The sequence below is a fragment of the Rhipicephalus microplus genome, chromosome 4 (assembly GCF_043290135.1).
Source record: "Rhipicephalus microplus isolate Deutch F79 chromosome 4, USDA_Rmic, whole genome shotgun sequence".
Taxonomy (NCBI): domain Eukaryota; kingdom Metazoa; phylum Arthropoda; class Arachnida; order Ixodida; family Ixodidae; genus Rhipicephalus; species Rhipicephalus microplus.
The window spans coordinates 108,054,179-108,070,872 of NC_134703.1; the positions used below are offsets into that span (position 1 = coordinate 108,054,179).

A 16,694-nucleotide genomic window follows, 5' to 3' on the forward strand; every position below is an offset into this window, starting at 1 on the left:
GGCCGCTATAGCTCAGTAGTACAGCACTGGTCTCGTAAACCAGGGGTCGTGAGTTCAAACCTCATTGGTGGCATTTGTTATTTTTATTATTTTATGGGTAGTCATAAACTTTCGGATAACGAGGAACCAGTTTTCCCTCGTATAGCGTCAGATGTGCTTTGATGTAACTGTTGGTTGGACGCGGTCACCAGCCGCTATAGCTCAGTGGTAGAGCACTGGTCTCGTAAACAAGGGGTCGTGAGTTAAAACCTCACTGGCGGCATTTGTTATTTTCATCTTTATGGATACTCATGAACGTTCGGATAACGAGGAACCAGTTTTCCCTCGTATAGCGACAGCTGTGCTCTGATGTAACTGTGTGTTGGACGCTTTCACCGGCCGCTATAGCTCAGTGGTACAGCACTGGTCTCGTAAACCAGGGGTCGTGAGTTAAAACCTCACTGGCGGCATTTGTTATTTTCATTATTTTTATGGATACTCATAAACTTTCGGATAACGAGGAACCAGTTTTCCCTCGTATAGCAACAGCTGTGCTTTGATGCAACTGTTGGCTGGACGGTTTCACAGGCCGCTATAGCTCAGTGGTAGAGCACTGGTCTTGTAAACCAGGGGTCGTGAGTTCAAACCTCACTGGCGGAATTAGTTCCTTTATTATTTTTATGGTTACTCATGAACGTTCGGATAACGAGGAACTAGTTTTCCTTCGTATAGCGTCAGCTGTGCTTTCATGTAACTGTTGATTGGACACTTTCACCGGCCGCTATAGCTCAGTGGTAGAGCACTGGTCTCGTGAACCAGGAGTCGTGAGTTCAAACCTCACTGGCGGCATTACTTATTTTTATTAATTTTGTTGGTATTGATAAACTTTCGGATAACGAGGAACCAGTTTTCCGTCGTATAGCAACAGCTGTGCTTTGATGCAACTGTTGGCTGGACGCTTTCACAGGCCGCTATAGCTCAGTGGTAGAGCACTGGTCTTGTAAACCAGGGGCCGCGAGTTCAAACCTCACTGGCGGCATTTGTTATTTTCATTACTTTCATGGGCATTCATGATCGTTCGGATATTGAGGAAAAAGGTTTCTCTCGTATACCGACTGCTGTGCTTTGATGCAACTGTTGGTTGGACACTTTCATCGGCCGCTATAGCTCAGTGTAGAGCACTGGTCGTGTAAACCAGGGGTCGTGAGTTCAAACCTCACTGGCGGCATTAGTTATTTTTATTATTTCTATGGTTACTCATGAACGTTCGGATAACGAGGAACCAGTTTTTTCTCGTATACCAACTGCTGTGCTTTGATGCAACTGTTGGTTGGACACTTTCATCGGCCGCTATAGCTCAGTAGTAAAGCACTGGTCTCGTAAACCAGGGGTCGTGAGTTCAAACCTCATTGGTGGCATTTGTTATTTTTAATATTTTATGGGTAGTCATAAACTTTCGGATAACGAGGAACCAGTTTTCCCTCGTATAGCGACATCTGTGCTTTGATGCAAATGTTGGTTGCACACTTCATCGGCCGCTATAGCTCAGTGGTAGAGCACTGGTCTTGTAAACCAGGGGTCGTGAGTTCAAACCTCACTGGCGGCATTAGTTACTTTTATTATTTTTGTTGGTATTCATGAACGTTCGGATAACGAGAAACTAGTTTTCCCTCATATAGCAACAGCTTTGATTTGATGTAACTGTTGGTTGGACGCTTTCACCGGCCGCTATAGCTCAGTGGTAGAGCACTGGTCTCGTGAACCAGGAGTCGTGAGTTTTAACCTCACTGGCGGCATTAGTTATTTTCATTCTTTTCATGGGTACTCATGAACGTTCGGATAACGAGAAACCAGTTTTTCCTCGTATAGCAGCAGCTGTGCTTTGATGCAACTGTTGGCCTGACGCTTTCACAGGCCGCTATAGCTCAGTGGTAGAGCACTGGTCTTGTAAACCAGGGGTCGTGAGTTCAAACCTCACTTCCGGCATTTGTTATTTTCATTATTTTTATGGGTACTCATGATCGTTCGGATATTGAGGAACAATTTTTCTCTCGTATACCGACTGCTGTGCGTTGATGCAACTGTTGGTTGGACGCTTTTATCGGCCGCAATAGCTCAGTGGTAGAGCACTGGTCTCGTAAACCAGGGGTCGTGAGTTCAAACCTCACTGGCGGAATTAGTTCCTTTATTATTTTTATGGTTACTCATGAACGTTCGGATAACGAGGAACTAGTTTTCCCTCGTATAGCGTCAGCTGTGCTTTCATGTAACTGTTCATTGGACACTGTCACCGGCCGCTATAGCTCAGTGGTACAGCACTGGTCTCGTGAACCAGGGGTCGTGAGTTCAAACCTCACTGGCGTCATTACTTATTTTTATTAATTTTGTTTGTATTGAGAAACTTTCGGATAACGAGGAACCAGTTTTCCGTCGTATAGCAACAGCTGTGCTTTTATGCAACTGTTGGCTGGACGCTTTCACAGGACGCTATAGCTCAGTGGAAGAGCACTGGTCTTGTAAACCAGGGGCCGCGAGTTCAAACCTCACTGGCGGCATTTGTTATTTTCATTATTTTCATGGGCATTCATGATCGTTCGGATATTCAGGAAAAAGGTTTCTCTCGTATACCGACTGCTGTGCTTTGATGCAACTGTTGGTTGGACACTTTCATCGGCCGCTATAGCTCAGTGGTAGAGCACTGGTCGTGTAAACCAGGGGTCGTGAGTTCAAACCTCACTGGCGGCATTAGTTATTTTTATTATTTCTATGGTTACTCATGAACGTTCGGATAACGAGGAACCAGGTTTTTCTCGTATACCAACTTCTGTGCTTTGATGCAACTGTTGGTTGGACACTTTCATCGGCCGCTATAGCTCAGTAGTACAGCACTGGTCTCGTAAACCAGGGGTCGTGAGTTCAAACCTCATTGGTGGCATTTGTTATTTTTAATATTTTATGGGTAGTCATAAACTTTCGGATAACGAGGAACCAGTTTTCCCTCGTATAGCGACATCTGTGCTTTGATGCAAATGTTGGTTGCACACTTCATCGGCCGCTATAGCTCAGTGGTAGAGCACTGGTCTTGTAAACCAGGGGTCGTGAGTTCAAACCTCACTGGCGGCATTAGTTACTTTTATTATTTTTGTTGGTATTCATGAACGTTCGGATAACGAGAAACTAGTTTTCCCTCGTATAGCAACAGCTGTGATTTGATGTAACTGTTGGTTGGACGCTTTCACCGGCCGCTATAGCTCAGTGGTAGAGCACTGGTCTCGTGAACCAGGAGTCGTGAGTTTTAACCTCACTGGCGGCATTAGTTATTTTCATTCTTTTCATGGGTACTCATGAACGTTCGGATAACGAGAAATCAGTTTTTCCTCGTATAGCAGCAGCTGTGCTTTGATGCAACTGTTGGCTGGACGCTTTCACAGGCCGCTATAGCTCAGTGGTAGAGCACTGGTCTTGTAAACCAGGGGTCGTGAGTTCAAACCTCACTGGCGGCATTTTTTATTTTCAATAGTTTTATACATGATTGTTCGGATAACGACGGACCGGTTTTCCCTCGTATAGCGTCAATTGTGCTTTGATGCAACTGTTGGTTGGACACTTTCATCGGCCGCTATCGCTCAGTGGTAGAGCACTGGTCTTGTAAACCAGGGGTCGTGAGTTCAAACCTCACTGGCGGCATTAGTTACTTTTATTATTTTTGTTGGTATTCATGAACGTTCGGATAACAAGAAACTAGTTTTCCCTCGTATAGCAACAGCTGTGATTTGATGTAACTGTTGGTTGGACGCTTTCACCGGCCGCTATAGCTCAGTGGTAGAGCACTGGTCTTGTAAACCAGGGGTCGTGAGTTCAAACCTCACTTCCGGCATTTGTTATTTTCATTATTTTTATAGGTACTCATGATCGTTCGGTTATTGAGGAACAATTTTTCTCTCGTATACCGACTGCTGTGCGTTGATGCAACTGTTGGTTGGACGCTTTTATCGGCCGCAATAGCTCAGTGGTAGAGCACTGGTCTCGTAAACCAGGGGTCGTGAGTTCAAACCTCAAGGGCGGAATTAGTTCCTTTATTATTTTTATGGTTACTCATGAACGTTCGGATAACGAGGAACTAGTTTTCTCTCGAATAGCGTCAGCTGTGCTTTCATGTAACTGTTGATTGGACGCTGTCACCGGCCGCTATAGCTCAGTGGTAGAGCACTGGTCTCGTAAACCAGGGGTCGTGAGTTCAAACCTCACTGGTGGCATTAGTTATTTTTATTATTCTTATGGTTACTCATGAACGTTCGGATAAGTAGGAACCAGTTTTTTCTCGTATACCAACTGCTGTGCTTTGATGCAACTGTTGGTTGGACACTTTCATCGGCCGCTATAGCTCAGTAGTACAGCACTGGTCTCGTAAACCAGGGGTCGTGAGTTCAAACCTATTTGGTGGCATTTGTTATTTTTATTATTTTATGGGTAGTCATAAACTTTCGGATAACGAGGAAGCAGTTTTCCCTCGTAATGCGACATCTGTGCTTTGATGCAAATGTTGGTTGCACACTTCATCGGCCGCTATAGCTCAGTGGTAGAGCACTGGTCTTGTAAACCAGGGGTCGTGAGTTCAAACCTCACTGGCGGCATTAGTTACTTTTATTATTTTTGTTGGTATTCATGAACGTTCGAATAACGAGAAACTAGTTTTCCCTCGTATAGCAACAGCTGTGATTTGATGTAACTGTTGGTTGGACGCTTTCACCGGCCGCTATAGCTCAGTGGTAGAGCACTGGTCTCGTGAACCAGGAGTCGTGAGTTTTAACCTCACTGGCGGCATTAGTTATTGTCATTATTTTTATGGGTACTCATGAACGTTCGGATAACGAGAAACCAGTTTTTTCTCGTATAGCAGCAGCTGTGCTTTGATGCAACTGTTGGCTGGACGCTTTCACAGGCCGCTATAGCTCAGTAGTACAGCACTGGTCTCGTAAACCAGGGGTCGTGAGTTCAAACCTCATTGGTGGCATTTGTTATTTTTATAATTTTATGGGTAGTCATAAACTTTCGGATAACGAGGAACCAGTTTTCCCTCGTATAGCGACAGCTGTGCTTTGATGCAAATGTTGGTTGGACGCTGTCACCGGCCGCTATAGCTCAGTGGTAGAGCACTGGTCTTGTAAACCAGGGGTCGTGAGTTCAAACCTCACTTCCGGCATTTGTTATTTTCATTATTTTTATGGGTACTCATGAACGTTCGGATAACGAGAAACCAGTTTTTTCTCGTATAGCAGCAGCTGTGCTTTGATGCAACTGTTGGCTGGACGCTTTCACAGGCCGCTATAGCTCAGTAGTACAGCACTGGTCTCGTAAACCAGGGGTCGTGAGTTCAAACCTCATTGGTGGCATTTGTTATTTTTATAATTTTATGGGTAGTCATAAACTTTCGGATAACGAGAAAGCAGTTTTCTCTCGTATAGCAACAGCTGTGATTGGATGTAACTGTTGGTTGGACGCTTTCACCGGCCGCTATAGCTCAGTGGTAGAGCACTGGTCTTGTAAACCAGGGGTCGTGAGTTCAAACCTCACTGGCGGCATTTTTTATTTTCAATAGTTTTATACATGATTGTTCGGATAACGACGGACCGGTTTTCCCTCGTATAGCGTCAGTTGTGCTTTGATGCAACTGTTGGTTGGACACTTTCATCGGCCGCTATCGCTCAGTGGTAGAGCACTGGTCTTGTAAACCGGGGGTCGTGAGTTCAAACCTCACTGGCGGCATTAGTTATTTTGAATATTTTTATGGTTACTCATGAACGTTCGGATAACGAGGAACCAGTTTTTATCGTATAGCGTCAGCTGTGCTTTGATGTAAGTGTTGGTTGGACGCGGTCCGCGGCCGCTATAGCTCAGTGGTAGAGCACTGGTCTCGTAAACCAGGGGTCGTGAGTTAAAACCTCACTGGCGGCATTTGTTATTTTCATTTTTATGGATACTCATGAACGTTCGGATAACGAGAAACCAGTTTTCCCTCGTATAGCGACAGCTGTGCTCTGATGTAACTGTTGGTTGGACGTTTTCTCCGGCCGCTATAGCTCAGTGGTACAGCACTGCTCTCGTAAACCAGGGGTCGTGAGTTAAAACCTCACTGGCGGCATTTGTTACTTTCATTATTTTTATGGATACTCATAAACTTTCGGATAACGAGGAACCAGTTTTCCCTCGTATAGCAACAGCTGTGCTTTGATGCAACTGTTGGCTGGACGGTTTCACAGGCCGCTATAGCTCAGTGGTAGAGCACTGGTCTTGTAAACGAGGGGTCGTGAGTTCAAACCTCACTTCCGGCATTCGTTATTTTCATTATTTTTATGGGTACTCATGATCGTTCGGATATTGAGGAACAATTTTTCTCTCGTATACCGACTGCTGTGCGTTGATGCAACTGTTGGTTGGACGCTTTTATCGGCCGCAATAGCTCAGTGGTAGAGCACTGGTCTCGTAAACCAGGGGTCGTGAGTTCAAACCTCACTGGTGGAATTAGTTCCTTTATTATTTTTATGGTTACTCATAAACGTTCGGATAACGAGGAACTAGTTTTCCCTCGTATAGCGTCAGCTGTGCTTTCATGTAACTGTTGATTGGACGCTGTCACCGGCCGCTATAGCTCAGTGGTAGAGCACTAGTCTCGTGAACCAGAGGTCGTGAGTTCAAACCTCACTGGCGGCATTACTTATTTTTGATTAATTTTGTTGGTATTGATAAACGTTCGGATAACGAGGAACCAGTTTTCTGTCGTATAGCAACAGCTGTGCTTTGAAGCATCTGTTGGCTGGACGCTTTCACAGGCCGCTATAGCTCAGTGGTAGAGCACTGGTCTTGTAAACCAGGGGCCGTGAGTTCAAACCTCACTGGCGGCATTTGTTATTTTCATTATTTTCATGGGCATTCATGATCGTTCGGATATTGAGGAAAAAGGTTTCTCTCGTATACCGACTGCTGTGCGTTGATGCAACTGTTGGTTGGACGCTTTCATCGGCCGCAATAGCTCAGTGGTAGAGCACTCGTCTCGTAAACCAGGGGTCGTGAGTTCAAACCGCACTGGCGGAATTAGTTCCTTTATTATTTTTATGGTTACTCATAAACGTTCGGATAACGAGGAACCAGTTTTCTCTCGTATGGCGACAGCAGTGCTTCGATGCAAATGTTGGTTGGACACTTTCATCGGCCGCTATAGCTCAGTGGTAGAGCACTGGTCGTGTAAACCAGGGGTCGTGAGTTCAAACCTCACTGGCGGCATTAGTTATTTTTATTATTCTTATGGTTACTCATGAACGTTCAGATAACGAGGAACCAGTTTTTTCTCGTATACCAACTGCTGTGCTTTGATGCAACTGTTGGTTGGACACTTTCATCGGCCGCTATAGCTCAGTAGTACAGCACTGGTCTCGTAAACCAGGGGTCGTGAGTTCAAACCTCATTGGTGGCATTTGTTATTTTTATAATTTTATGGGTAGTCATAAACTTTCGGATAACGAGGAACCAGTTTTCCCTCGTATAGCGACAGCTGTGCTTTGATGCAAATGTTGGTTGGACGCTGTCACCGGCCGCTATAGCTCAGTGGTAGAGCACTGGTCTCGTAAACCAGGGGTCGTGAGTTCAAACCTCACTGGCGGCATTAGTTATTTTTATATTTCTTATGGTTACTCAGGAACGTTCGGATAACGAGGAACCAGTTTTCCCTCGTATAGCGTCCGCTGTGCTTTGATGTAACTGTTGGTTGGACGCTGTCACCGGCCGCTATAGCTCAGGGATTCCACTTCCGGCCACGACAGTGAACGGACGTGTTTATCATGTGCTCCCGCGTAGGGGCGGTTTCAGCGGCCCGTGTGGGCCGCGGTATCAGGTGTACCGAAAAGCCAGGCGAAGATTTCCAGGTTGTTCTGCCTCAGCTGCCTTCAGGTGATTCCGTTTTGCACACGGTTTTTTTGCACGGAAACTTGAAAGCCAGGCCATATCGAGTGGAGCATGTCCGAGACAGCCTTGCTCGTCTTTCGCTGCTGCCGGAAGTGGTTGCCCTAGGGGCATACCAAATGAATCATGTATGGGCAGTGACGTTCAAGGATGATGAGGGTAAAAAGAAGATGCTGGCGGCGGAGTTTTTTGATCTAAAGGACCATCGCTGTATGGTGGTTGACCCCCGTGATCGAGGTGTGCGGCTGAAGTTGTACTGGCTTCTTCATGGCGTGCCGGACGAGGCTGTGCGAGTCGCTTTAACGCCCTACGGAAAAGTGACCGAGATAAGCAGAGATAAATGGAAGGTGCAGGGTTGCAATGATAAAGGTTCAACCACGCGGTCGGTCACGCTGAGGCTACACGCGGGCGTGTCCGTGGACGACCTGCCACACCAACTGCGAGTTGCGGAGGATATGGCGCTCGTCGTAATTCCTGGCAGAGCACCGCTATGCCTCCGATGCCGGGCTATCGGACACATTCGACGGGATTGCCGCGTGCCGCGCTGTGGGGTCTGTCGTCGCTATGGCCACGATGACGCCCACTGTGTGAGGTCGTACGCCAGCATTGCGGGCCCAGGCCAAACAGACGAAGTGTCTGAACACCTGATGGATGCCGTGGATGCCGAAGAAGCGAGCAGGGAAGACGGTTATACGGAAGGCCCTGCCACGCCCCCTGAACAGTCTTCTGGGGCCGCACTGGAATCTACCAATAAAGGCGACAAGCACTCTGGTGCGCCAGGAACGAATTTAGACACGGCAGCAGTAGAGAACGACGCTACAGCAGCGAGCAAGTCATCTTCAGCTGCGCGAGAGGGCGGCCCGGAAGCAACGGACGCCGAGATGACCAAGGCCGGTGCTATCGCTTTTAAGCGAGCTCGTGAAACACCTGACCGTACCGGAAATGTTGACACGTCGGCCATCAATGAACCTCCAACAAAGACGGCGACTGGTCGTCGGCCTACCTTTAAACCACGACCAAACCTGTCTCCTGACCGTAGGGGCACTCAAACGTCGGCCCCGCCGTAGCGGAGGAGACGTTCCGAGGCCTTCTACGCTGAGCACACGCAACCACTGTTGCGACGTGAGTATGACACCTGACGAAACAACCTTCAAGAAATGGCGACTAACTTTAAAACTGGTATTTGCATCGCGACGTTGAACTCAAGAGGCCTGTGTTCGCGCAGGAGACAATGCCAGATTAGTCGCATTTTGTTAGAAAACGACATAGACCTCCTGGCTGTACAAGAAACTAAAATGGAAAGTGAAGAACAAACGGAGCAAATGGTTCAAGTTTTTCGCTCTAGGTACAATGTCTGCGTTTGTCATGCTGTTGGGCGGTCAGGAGGCTGTGTCGTTTTCATACGTAGTAGTATCGCGGTTGTTGAAAATGTGTCTACCTGCGATAGCGGTAGGCTGGTTGTGTGCGACTTCAGTGTTTCTGGAATGCCTTGGCGCGTTGTGTGTGTTTATGCACCGAATAGATCGCACGAACGGGAATTTTTTTTTTCAGAGCGATTGAAGGATTCTTGAAAACGGAAAGAAATGTTGTGGTTCTAGGGGACTTCAATTGTGTCTGTAGAGCTGAGGATAAGACAACGAGCTTCAATGTGCGCGATAGAAGCGCTGAGCTGTTGAATAAAATAGTGAACGAGACAGGGCTGGAAGATGTCGGTTATGTAATGACGCGAGAGGGTGAAGTAGGATATACGCACTTTCAAGGTCATTCGCACGCGAGGTTAGACAGAATATATTTGTCGGCAAAGTTGGTGCCACTATGCTCATCTTATCAAATTCAACATCTTAGTTTTAGTGATCATTGTCTGGTCAAGGTCAACATTGGCGAAAAACGTAAGGCTGCGAAGTTTAATTGGTTTCTATGGAAATTTAATGAAAAGCTGCTGCAAGATGAAATATTTGTCACAAAAACCAAAGAATGTCTTTCAAATGCTCTTCGTTTGGAGACCAATAACTTCATAGCTGTGTGGGAGCAAATGAAGTGTGATATAAAGATGATAGCGATTGAAAGAGCCTGTGTATTACGTAATCGGGAAAGGCAACAAGAGAGGCAGTTACAAAGCGAACTAGACTACATGTTAAGCGTAGAAAATGAAGTGCCGGGAAAATTTAAGAAAGAAATAAAGGAGGCGAAAGCAAAGCTCGAATTCATCGACGACGAAAAGTACCGCGGAGCAATGATAAGGGCTCGCACTGAACGGCTGTGGATGGGTGAAACGCCCACTAAGCGGGTGCTCAGTGAAGAAAAGAAACAAGCAGCAAACAAAGAGATAAATGAAATTCGATACCGCAATTACATTACCCGGGACCGCGAACAGATAAAGCACGCCTTTGTCGAGTTTTATACGCAACTCCTTAGCCATACAATCAATGACCCCGAACGATTCAAAGAGGACTTTCTGACCCTTATGCCGAGATTGGAAGACTCTGAGCGGGAGCTACTGGAAGTAGAAATCACTGTGGCAGAAATTGAATCAGCTATAGATAACCTGGGTAACGGCAAGTCACCAGGGCCGGATGGGCTTGGTGCTGCCATATACAAATTTTTTAAGACAGAAATGGCACTGGCATTACACCGAGTGATCAGAGAATGCTACGACAAGCAGCAAACACCTCATTCATTTAGGACAGCACACGTAGTATTAATCCCCAAAACTGATGACCCCGCAAAGCTACTTTCAGTGGAATCCTACCGACCTATCAGTTTGAGCAACACTGACTATAAAATATACACGAAGGTCCTAGCAAGACGGCTCCAAAGTGTTGTCACATCCCTTGTCGGCCCGCATCAGACATGTGGGATTAAGGGCAGAACCATATTCACAAATATACACGTAACCAGAAGTATTCTAGAATGCTGTGATGCAAATAATGACCGCGTGGCCATGATTCAGCTAGACCTGCACAAAGCGTTCGATAAAGTCGTACATGAAATTTTGTTTTTATTGCTGGAACATGTGAATGTAGGAACTGTCATTACAGAAGGCGTTAGAATGGTGTATCATGACTGCAGGGCTAATTTAGTAATCAACAAAGAAGTAAGTGCTTCAATTCCTGTGCGCTCGAGCGTGAAGCAAGGTTGTGCCTTGTCGCCACTCCTTTTCGCGCTTTACTTAGAGCCCTTCTGTTTACGAATACTTGCATCACCAAGTATAAGAGGGTATACGTTTCTGACCAGTGGAATTAGAATTTTAGCCTATGCTGATGACGTCGCAGTGTTTTGCAGTGACAAAGAAAGTGTGCAAGAAGTTGTACGAATAGCTAGGGAATTCTGTGCAGCAACGGGCAGCGCAATTAGTTGGCCAAAATGTCTAGGCGTTTGGCATGGCCAGTGGCAAAGCACACCCGAAGTTTACTGTAACATGAATTGGAAAATCATGCCCGGAAAGTACCTCGGTGTGCCTTTGGATCACTACCGCAATGCTACGGAGTATTGGTCTGAGGAACGTCAACGCATTAAAAATTGTACTGATAAGTGGGGAGGTCGCAATTTATCAATGTTTGCAAAAGCGTCCGTGTGCAATGTATTTCTGATTGCAAAAGTGTTTTATGTATTACAAGTGTTAACCATGACCCGCACTTCGGTCCAGAAAATGCACCGAGTATTCGCGACCTTTATATGGGGGTCGCAGTGGGAGCGCACGAGCCGGTGCAATTTATTTCATAGGGTAAAATATGGTGGTCTGGGGCTTTTGCATTTGTTTTTTAAGCAGTTGGTGAGCAGATTCATGTTCGCTCGAGATCAAACTGACAATTTCTTGAGAACTGTGATCCAAGCAAGACTGCAGACCCCCTTATCTGATTTCGTCGTGTCATCTTTTTCCTTCGAAGCTGGACCACTCAGTCCTTATTTGCGAGAAGTAGTTACAGCTACACGCCTGCTCAAGGAAAGATTTTCGTACGAATACTTGTCCGACGTGACTAAAAAGAAACTGTATCGTGACCTTCTTGATGTCTTCCTGCCAGTGCCCGTCTACCGAGCTTCGTGCAGGCTAGGTTCTGAGCGTGACGTGTTTAAACGTGTTAAGAGAATGCCGGTCAGACCCTCTGTCAAAACATTCTTCTTTCAAGTGCATACCGGCACTCTCCCTGTACTGCCATGGCTAAAAAGTAAAGGGCTTTTTGTACCGTGGTCCGTCAACTGTCTAATCTGCGGCAAACCAGAAACGATAAATCATATCTTTCTCGACTGCCATGATGCTGTGTTCTTGTGGGACGTACTACAACGGACTATAAAAAAAGAACTACCTATCAACGCTTTTGGAATCCGTTTTCTTCCGTGTGCAGCTGCAGGGGAAGTGCCGAGTGACATGTTAATGTTGCTTTGCATGCATAGTGTGTGGAGGACAAGAATGGATGTTCGACATATGCGTGTAGACGCACGTTCAGCGAGAGACTATTTTGTTGAGAGTATGCTGTATACACGAGACGTGTTTAAAGCGCTGCCTGAACCCCCCGAGTGGTTACCTGTGCTCGACCAATTGGCTTCTGTGAAGCCTTTTTAAACCAAGTGCACTGGCCAAGTTGAAGCTGGTGTTTTAGTAAGTGTACATATTTTGTATGTATTTCCTTTGCTTGTGGTTATTAAAAGGCAATAAAGAAAAAAAAAAAAGCCGCTATAGCTCAGTGGTAGAGCACTGGTCTTGTAAACCAGGGGTCGTGAGTTCAAACCTCACTGGCGGAATTAGTTCCTTTATTATTTTTATGGGTACTCATAAACGTTCGGATAACGAGGAACCAGTTTTCTCTTGCATGGCGACAGCAGTGCTTTGATGCAAATGTTGGTTGGACACTTTCATCGGCCGCTATAGCTGAGTGGTAGAGCACTGGTCTTGTAAACCAGGGGTCGTGAGTTCAAACCTCACTGGCGGCATTAATTTTTTTATTATTCTTATGGTTACTCATGAACGTTCGGATAACGAGGAACCAGTTTTTTCTCGTATACCAACTGCTGTGCTTTAATGCAACTGTTGGTTGGACACTTTCATCGGCCGCTATAGCTCAGTAGTACAGCACTGGTCTCGTAAACCAGGTGTCGTGAGTTCAAACCTCATTGGTGGCATTTGTTGTTTTTATTATTTTATGGGTAGTCATAAACTTTCGGATAACGAGGAACTAGTTTTCCCTCGTATAGCGACAGCTGTGCTTTGATGGAAATGTTGGATGGACACTTCATCGGCCGCTATAGCTCAGTGGTAGAGCACTGGTCTTGTAAACCAGGGGTCGTGAGTTCAAACCTCACTGGCGGCATTAGTTACTTTTATTATTTTTATGGTAACTCATGAAGGTTCGGATAACAAGGAACTAGTTTTTCCTCGTATAGCGTCAGCTGTGCTTTCATGTAATTGTTGGTTGGACGCTGTCACCGGCCGCTATCGCTCAGTGGTAGAGCACTGGTCTTGTAAACCTGGGGTCGTGAGTCCAAACCTCACTGGCGGCATTAGTTATTTTGAATATTTTTATGGTTACTCATGAACGTTCGGATAACGAGGAACCAGTTTTCCCTCGTATAGCGTCAGCTGTGCATTGATGTAAGTGTTGGTTGGACGCGGTCCCCGGCCGCTATAGCTCAGTGGTAGAGCACTGGTCTCGTAAACCAGGGGTCGTGAGTTAAAACCTCACTGGCGGCATTTGTTATTTTCATTTTTATGGATACTCATGAACGTTCGGACAACGAGAAACCAGTTTTCCCTCGTATAGCGACAGCTGTGCTCTGATGTAACTGTTGGTTGGACGTTTTCTCCGGCCGCTATAGCTCAGTGGTACAGCACTGCTCTCGTAAACCAGGGGTCGTGAGTTAAAACCTCACTGGCGGCATTTGTTACTTTCATTATTTTTATGGATACTCATAAACTTTCGGATAACGAGGAACCAGTTTTCCCTCGTATAGCAACAGCTGTGCTTTGATGCAACTGTTGGCTGGACGGTTTCACAGGCCGCTATAGCTCAGTGGTAGAGCACTGGTCTTGTAAACGAGGGGTCGTGAGTTCAAACCTCACTTCCGGCATTCGTTATTTTCATTATTTTTATGGGTACTCATGATCGTTCGGATATTGAGGAACAATTTTTCTCTCGTATACCGACTGCTGTGCGTTGATGCAACTGTTGGTTGGACGCTTTTATCGGCCGCAATAGCTCAGTGGTAGAGCACTGGTCTCGTAAACCAGGGGTCGTGAGTTCAAACCTCACTGGTGGAATTAGTTCCTTTATTATTTTTATGGTTACTCATAAACGTTCGGATAACGAGGAACTAGTTTTCCCTCGTATAGCGTCAGCTGTGCTTTCATGTAACTGTTGATTGGACGCTGTCACCGGCCGCTATAGCTCAGTGGTAGAGCACTAGTCTCGTGAACCAGAGGTCGTGAGTTCAAACCTCACTGGCGGCATTACTTATTTTTGATTAATTTTGTTGGTATTGATAAACTTTCGGATAACGAGGAACCAGTTTTCCCTCGTATAGCAACAGCTGTGCTTTGATGCAACTGTTGGCTGGACGGTTTCACAGGCCGCTATAGCTCAGTGGTAGAGCACTGGTCTTGTAAACGAGGGGTCGTGAGTTCAAACCTCACTTCCGGCATTCGTTATTTTCATTATTTTTATGGGTACTCATGATCGTTCGGATATTGAGGAACAATTTTTCTCTCGTATACCGACTGCTGTGCGTTAATGCAACTGTTGGTTGGACGCTTTTATCGGCCGCAATAGCTCAGTGGTAGAGCACTGGTCTCGTAAACCAGGGGTCGTGAGTTCAAACCTCACTGGCGGCATTAGTTCCTTTATTATTTTTATGGTTACTCATGAACGTTCGGATAACGAGGAACCAGTTTTCCCTCGTATAGCGTCAGCTGTGCTTTGATGTAAGTGTTGGTTGGACGCGGTCCGCGGCCGCTATAGCTCAGTGGTAGAGCACTGGTCTCGTAAACCAGGGGTCGTGAGTTAAAACCTCACTGGCGGCATTTGTTATTTTCATTTTTATGGATACTCATGAACGTTCGGATAACGAGAAACCAGTTTTCCCTCGTATAGCGACAGCTGTGCTCTGATGTAACTGTTGGTTGGACGTTTTCTCCGGCCGCTATAGCTCAGTGGTACAGCACTGCTCTCGTAAACCAGGGGTCGTGAGTTAAAACCTCACTGGCGGCATTTGTTACTTTCATTATTTTTATGGATACTCATAAACTTTCGGATAACGAGGAACCAGTTTTCCCTCGTATAGCAACAGCTGTGCTTTGATGCAACTGTTGGCTGGACGGTTTCACAGGCCGCTATAGCTCAGTGGTAGAGCACTGGTCTTGTAAACGAGGGGTCGTGAGTTCAAACCTCACTTCCGGCATTCGTTATTTTCATTATTTTTATGGGTACTCATGATCGTTCGGATATTGAGGAACAATTTTTCTCTCGTATACCGACTGCTGTGCGTTGATGCAACTGTTGGTTGGACGCTTTTATCGGCCGCAATAGCTCAGTGGTAGAGCACTGGTCTCGTAAACCAGGGGTCGTGAGTTCAAACCTCACTGGCGGAATTAGTTCCTTTATTATTTTTATGGTTACTCATAAACGTTCGGATAACGAGGAACTAGTTTTCCCTCGTATAGCGTCAGCTGTGCTTTCATGTAACTGTTGATTGGACGCTGTCACGGGCCGCTATAGCTCAGTGGTAGAGCACTAGTCTCGTAAACCAGAGGTCGTGAGTTCAAACCTCACTGGCGGCATTACTTATTTTTTATTAATTTTGTTGGTATTGATAAACTTTCGGATAACGAGGAACCAGTTTTCTGTCGTATAGCAACAGCTGTGCTTTGATGCAACTGTTGGCTGGACGCTTTCACAGGCCGCTATAGCTCAGTGGTAGAGCACTGGTCTTGTAAACCAGGGGCCGTGAGTTCAAACCTCACTGGCGGCATTTGTTATTTTCATTATTTTCATGGGCATTCATGATCGTTCGGATATTGAGGAAAAAGGTTTCTCTCGTATACCGACTGCTGTGCGTTGATGCAAATGTTGGTTGGACGCTTTCATCGGCCGCAATAGCTCAGTGATAGAGCACTGGTCTCGTAAACCAGGGGTCGTGAGTTCAAACCGCACTGGCGGAATTAGTTCCTTTATTATTTTTATGGTTACTCATAAACGTTCGGATAACGAGGAACCAGTTTTCTCTCGTATGGCGACAGCAGTGCTTTGATGCAAATGTTGGTTGGACACTTTCATCGGCCGCTATAGCTCAGTGGTAGAGCACTGGTCGTGTAAACCAGGGGTCGTGAGTTCAAACCTCACTGGCGGCATTAGTTATTTTTATTATTCCTATGGTTACTCATGAACGTTCAGATAACGAGGAACCAGTTTTTTCTCGTATACCAACTGCTGTGCTTTGATGCAACTGTTGGTTGGACACTTTCATCGGCCGCTATAGCTCAGTAGTACAGCACTGGTCTCGTAAACCAGGGGTCGTGAGTTCAAACCTCATTGGTGGCATTTGTTATTTTTATAATTTTATGGGTAGTCATAAACTTTCGGATAACGAGGAACCAGTTTTCCCTCGTATAGCGACAGCTGTGCTTTGATGCAAATGTTGGTTGGACGCTGTCACCGGCCGCTATAGCTCAGTGGTAGAGCACTGGTCTCGTAAACCAGGGGTCGTGAGTTCAAACCTCACTGGCGGCATTAGTTATTTTCATATTTCTTATGGTTACTCAGGAACGTTCG

The 16,694-nt window shown here is 46.0% G+C and overlaps 42 non-coding genes across 42 annotated transcripts; all 42 read left to right on the top strand.

Moving 5' to 3' along the window:
* The first annotated feature begins 190 nt into the window (after positions 1-190).
* TRNAT-CGU (transfer RNA threonine (anticodon CGU)) lies at positions 191-262 on the top strand. Its single transcript has one exon. It is a non-coding gene; the product is annotated as a tRNA-Thr (tRNA).
* Positions 263-377: 115 nt separating this feature from the next.
* On the top strand, positions 378-449 carry TRNAT-CGU (transfer RNA threonine (anticodon CGU)). The gene has a single exon. It is a non-coding gene; the product is annotated as a tRNA-Thr (tRNA).
* Positions 450-567: 118 nt separating this feature from the next.
* Positions 568-639, top strand: TRNAT-UGU (transfer RNA threonine (anticodon UGU)). Its single transcript has one exon. It is a non-coding gene; the product is annotated as a tRNA-Thr (tRNA).
* Positions 640-756: 117 nt separating this feature from the next.
* TRNAT-CGU (transfer RNA threonine (anticodon CGU)) lies at positions 757-828 on the top strand. The gene has a single exon. It is a non-coding gene; the product is annotated as a tRNA-Thr (tRNA).
* A 118-nt stretch (positions 829-946) lies between these two features.
* On the top strand, positions 947-1,018 carry TRNAT-UGU (transfer RNA threonine (anticodon UGU)). The gene has a single exon. It is a non-coding gene; the product is annotated as a tRNA-Thr (tRNA).
* Positions 1,019-1,136: 118 nt separating this feature from the next.
* TRNAT-UGU (transfer RNA threonine (anticodon UGU)) lies at positions 1,137-1,207 on the top strand. The gene has a single exon. It is a non-coding gene; the product is annotated as a tRNA-Thr (tRNA).
* Positions 1,208-1,513: 306 nt separating this feature from the next.
* On the top strand, positions 1,514-1,585 carry TRNAT-UGU (transfer RNA threonine (anticodon UGU)). Its single transcript has one exon. It is a non-coding gene; the product is annotated as a tRNA-Thr (tRNA).
* A 308-nt stretch (positions 1,586-1,893) lies between these two features.
* On the top strand, positions 1,894-1,965 carry TRNAT-UGU (transfer RNA threonine (anticodon UGU)). Its single transcript has one exon. It is a non-coding gene; the product is annotated as a tRNA-Thr (tRNA).
* A 118-nt stretch (positions 1,966-2,083) lies between these two features.
* Positions 2,084-2,155, top strand: TRNAT-CGU (transfer RNA threonine (anticodon CGU)). The gene has a single exon. It is a non-coding gene; the product is annotated as a tRNA-Thr (tRNA).
* Positions 2,156-2,462: 307 nt separating this feature from the next.
* TRNAT-UGU (transfer RNA threonine (anticodon UGU)) lies at positions 2,463-2,534 on the top strand. The gene has a single exon. It is a non-coding gene; the product is annotated as a tRNA-Thr (tRNA).
* Positions 2,535-2,652: 118 nt separating this feature from the next.
* On the top strand, positions 2,653-2,724 carry TRNAT-UGU (transfer RNA threonine (anticodon UGU)). Its single transcript has one exon. It is a non-coding gene; the product is annotated as a tRNA-Thr (tRNA).
* A 306-nt stretch (positions 2,725-3,030) lies between these two features.
* Positions 3,031-3,102, top strand: TRNAT-UGU (transfer RNA threonine (anticodon UGU)). Its single transcript has one exon. It is a non-coding gene; the product is annotated as a tRNA-Thr (tRNA).
* A 308-nt stretch (positions 3,103-3,410) lies between these two features.
* TRNAT-UGU (transfer RNA threonine (anticodon UGU)) lies at positions 3,411-3,482 on the top strand. The gene has a single exon. It is a non-coding gene; the product is annotated as a tRNA-Thr (tRNA).
* Positions 3,483-3,594: 112 nt separating this feature from the next.
* TRNAT-UGU (transfer RNA threonine (anticodon UGU)) lies at positions 3,595-3,666 on the top strand. The gene has a single exon. It is a non-coding gene; the product is annotated as a tRNA-Thr (tRNA).
* Positions 3,667-3,784: 118 nt separating this feature from the next.
* TRNAT-UGU (transfer RNA threonine (anticodon UGU)) lies at positions 3,785-3,856 on the top strand. The gene has a single exon. It is a non-coding gene; the product is annotated as a tRNA-Thr (tRNA).
* A 307-nt stretch (positions 3,857-4,163) lies between these two features.
* Positions 4,164-4,235, top strand: TRNAT-CGU (transfer RNA threonine (anticodon CGU)). The gene has a single exon. It is a non-coding gene; the product is annotated as a tRNA-Thr (tRNA).
* Positions 4,236-4,541: 306 nt separating this feature from the next.
* On the top strand, positions 4,542-4,613 carry TRNAT-UGU (transfer RNA threonine (anticodon UGU)). The gene has a single exon. It is a non-coding gene; the product is annotated as a tRNA-Thr (tRNA).
* A 497-nt stretch (positions 4,614-5,110) lies between these two features.
* On the top strand, positions 5,111-5,182 carry TRNAT-UGU (transfer RNA threonine (anticodon UGU)). Its single transcript has one exon. It is a non-coding gene; the product is annotated as a tRNA-Thr (tRNA).
* A 307-nt stretch (positions 5,183-5,489) lies between these two features.
* Positions 5,490-5,561, top strand: TRNAT-UGU (transfer RNA threonine (anticodon UGU)). Its single transcript has one exon. It is a non-coding gene; the product is annotated as a tRNA-Thr (tRNA).
* A 112-nt stretch (positions 5,562-5,673) lies between these two features.
* On the top strand, positions 5,674-5,745 carry TRNAT-UGU (transfer RNA threonine (anticodon UGU)). The gene has a single exon. It is a non-coding gene; the product is annotated as a tRNA-Thr (tRNA).
* A 117-nt stretch (positions 5,746-5,862) lies between these two features.
* TRNAT-CGU (transfer RNA threonine (anticodon CGU)) lies at positions 5,863-5,934 on the top strand. Its single transcript has one exon. It is a non-coding gene; the product is annotated as a tRNA-Thr (tRNA).
* A 305-nt stretch (positions 5,935-6,239) lies between these two features.
* Positions 6,240-6,311, top strand: TRNAT-UGU (transfer RNA threonine (anticodon UGU)). The gene has a single exon. It is a non-coding gene; the product is annotated as a tRNA-Thr (tRNA).
* A 307-nt stretch (positions 6,312-6,618) lies between these two features.
* TRNAT-CGU (transfer RNA threonine (anticodon CGU)) lies at positions 6,619-6,690 on the top strand. The gene has a single exon. It is a non-coding gene; the product is annotated as a tRNA-Thr (tRNA).
* Positions 6,691-6,809: 119 nt separating this feature from the next.
* On the top strand, positions 6,810-6,881 carry TRNAT-UGU (transfer RNA threonine (anticodon UGU)). The gene has a single exon. It is a non-coding gene; the product is annotated as a tRNA-Thr (tRNA).
* A 307-nt stretch (positions 6,882-7,188) lies between these two features.
* Positions 7,189-7,260, top strand: TRNAT-UGU (transfer RNA threonine (anticodon UGU)). Its single transcript has one exon. It is a non-coding gene; the product is annotated as a tRNA-Thr (tRNA).
* Positions 7,261-7,567: 307 nt separating this feature from the next.
* TRNAT-CGU (transfer RNA threonine (anticodon CGU)) lies at positions 7,568-7,639 on the top strand. The gene has a single exon. It is a non-coding gene; the product is annotated as a tRNA-Thr (tRNA).
* Positions 7,640-12,603: 4,964 nt separating this feature from the next.
* TRNAT-UGU (transfer RNA threonine (anticodon UGU)) lies at positions 12,604-12,675 on the top strand. Its single transcript has one exon. It is a non-coding gene; the product is annotated as a tRNA-Thr (tRNA).
* Positions 12,676-12,792: 117 nt separating this feature from the next.
* Positions 12,793-12,864, top strand: TRNAT-UGU (transfer RNA threonine (anticodon UGU)). Its single transcript has one exon. It is a non-coding gene; the product is annotated as a tRNA-Thr (tRNA).
* Positions 12,865-13,169: 305 nt separating this feature from the next.
* On the top strand, positions 13,170-13,241 carry TRNAT-UGU (transfer RNA threonine (anticodon UGU)). The gene has a single exon. It is a non-coding gene; the product is annotated as a tRNA-Thr (tRNA).
* Positions 13,242-13,359: 118 nt separating this feature from the next.
* Positions 13,360-13,431, top strand: TRNAT-UGU (transfer RNA threonine (anticodon UGU)). Its single transcript has one exon. It is a non-coding gene; the product is annotated as a tRNA-Thr (tRNA).
* Positions 13,432-13,549: 118 nt separating this feature from the next.
* TRNAT-CGU (transfer RNA threonine (anticodon CGU)) lies at positions 13,550-13,621 on the top strand. The gene has a single exon. It is a non-coding gene; the product is annotated as a tRNA-Thr (tRNA).
* A 305-nt stretch (positions 13,622-13,926) lies between these two features.
* TRNAT-UGU (transfer RNA threonine (anticodon UGU)) lies at positions 13,927-13,998 on the top strand. The gene has a single exon. It is a non-coding gene; the product is annotated as a tRNA-Thr (tRNA).
* A 307-nt stretch (positions 13,999-14,305) lies between these two features.
* On the top strand, positions 14,306-14,377 carry TRNAT-CGU (transfer RNA threonine (anticodon CGU)). The gene has a single exon. It is a non-coding gene; the product is annotated as a tRNA-Thr (tRNA).
* A 119-nt stretch (positions 14,378-14,496) lies between these two features.
* On the top strand, positions 14,497-14,568 carry TRNAT-UGU (transfer RNA threonine (anticodon UGU)). The gene has a single exon. It is a non-coding gene; the product is annotated as a tRNA-Thr (tRNA).
* A 118-nt stretch (positions 14,569-14,686) lies between these two features.
* On the top strand, positions 14,687-14,758 carry TRNAT-CGU (transfer RNA threonine (anticodon CGU)). The gene has a single exon. It is a non-coding gene; the product is annotated as a tRNA-Thr (tRNA).
* Positions 14,759-14,875: 117 nt separating this feature from the next.
* Positions 14,876-14,947, top strand: TRNAT-CGU (transfer RNA threonine (anticodon CGU)). The gene has a single exon. It is a non-coding gene; the product is annotated as a tRNA-Thr (tRNA).
* Positions 14,948-15,252: 305 nt separating this feature from the next.
* On the top strand, positions 15,253-15,324 carry TRNAT-UGU (transfer RNA threonine (anticodon UGU)). Its single transcript has one exon. It is a non-coding gene; the product is annotated as a tRNA-Thr (tRNA).
* Positions 15,325-15,442: 118 nt separating this feature from the next.
* On the top strand, positions 15,443-15,514 carry TRNAT-CGU (transfer RNA threonine (anticodon CGU)). The gene has a single exon. It is a non-coding gene; the product is annotated as a tRNA-Thr (tRNA).
* A 117-nt stretch (positions 15,515-15,631) lies between these two features.
* TRNAT-CGU (transfer RNA threonine (anticodon CGU)) lies at positions 15,632-15,703 on the top strand. The gene has a single exon. It is a non-coding gene; the product is annotated as a tRNA-Thr (tRNA).
* A 119-nt stretch (positions 15,704-15,822) lies between these two features.
* Positions 15,823-15,894, top strand: TRNAT-UGU (transfer RNA threonine (anticodon UGU)). The gene has a single exon. It is a non-coding gene; the product is annotated as a tRNA-Thr (tRNA).
* A 307-nt stretch (positions 15,895-16,201) lies between these two features.
* Positions 16,202-16,273, top strand: TRNAT-UGU (transfer RNA threonine (anticodon UGU)). The gene has a single exon. It is a non-coding gene; the product is annotated as a tRNA-Thr (tRNA).
* A 307-nt stretch (positions 16,274-16,580) lies between these two features.
* On the top strand, positions 16,581-16,652 carry TRNAT-CGU (transfer RNA threonine (anticodon CGU)). The gene has a single exon. It is a non-coding gene; the product is annotated as a tRNA-Thr (tRNA).
* Positions 16,653-16,694: the final 42 nt, after the last annotated feature.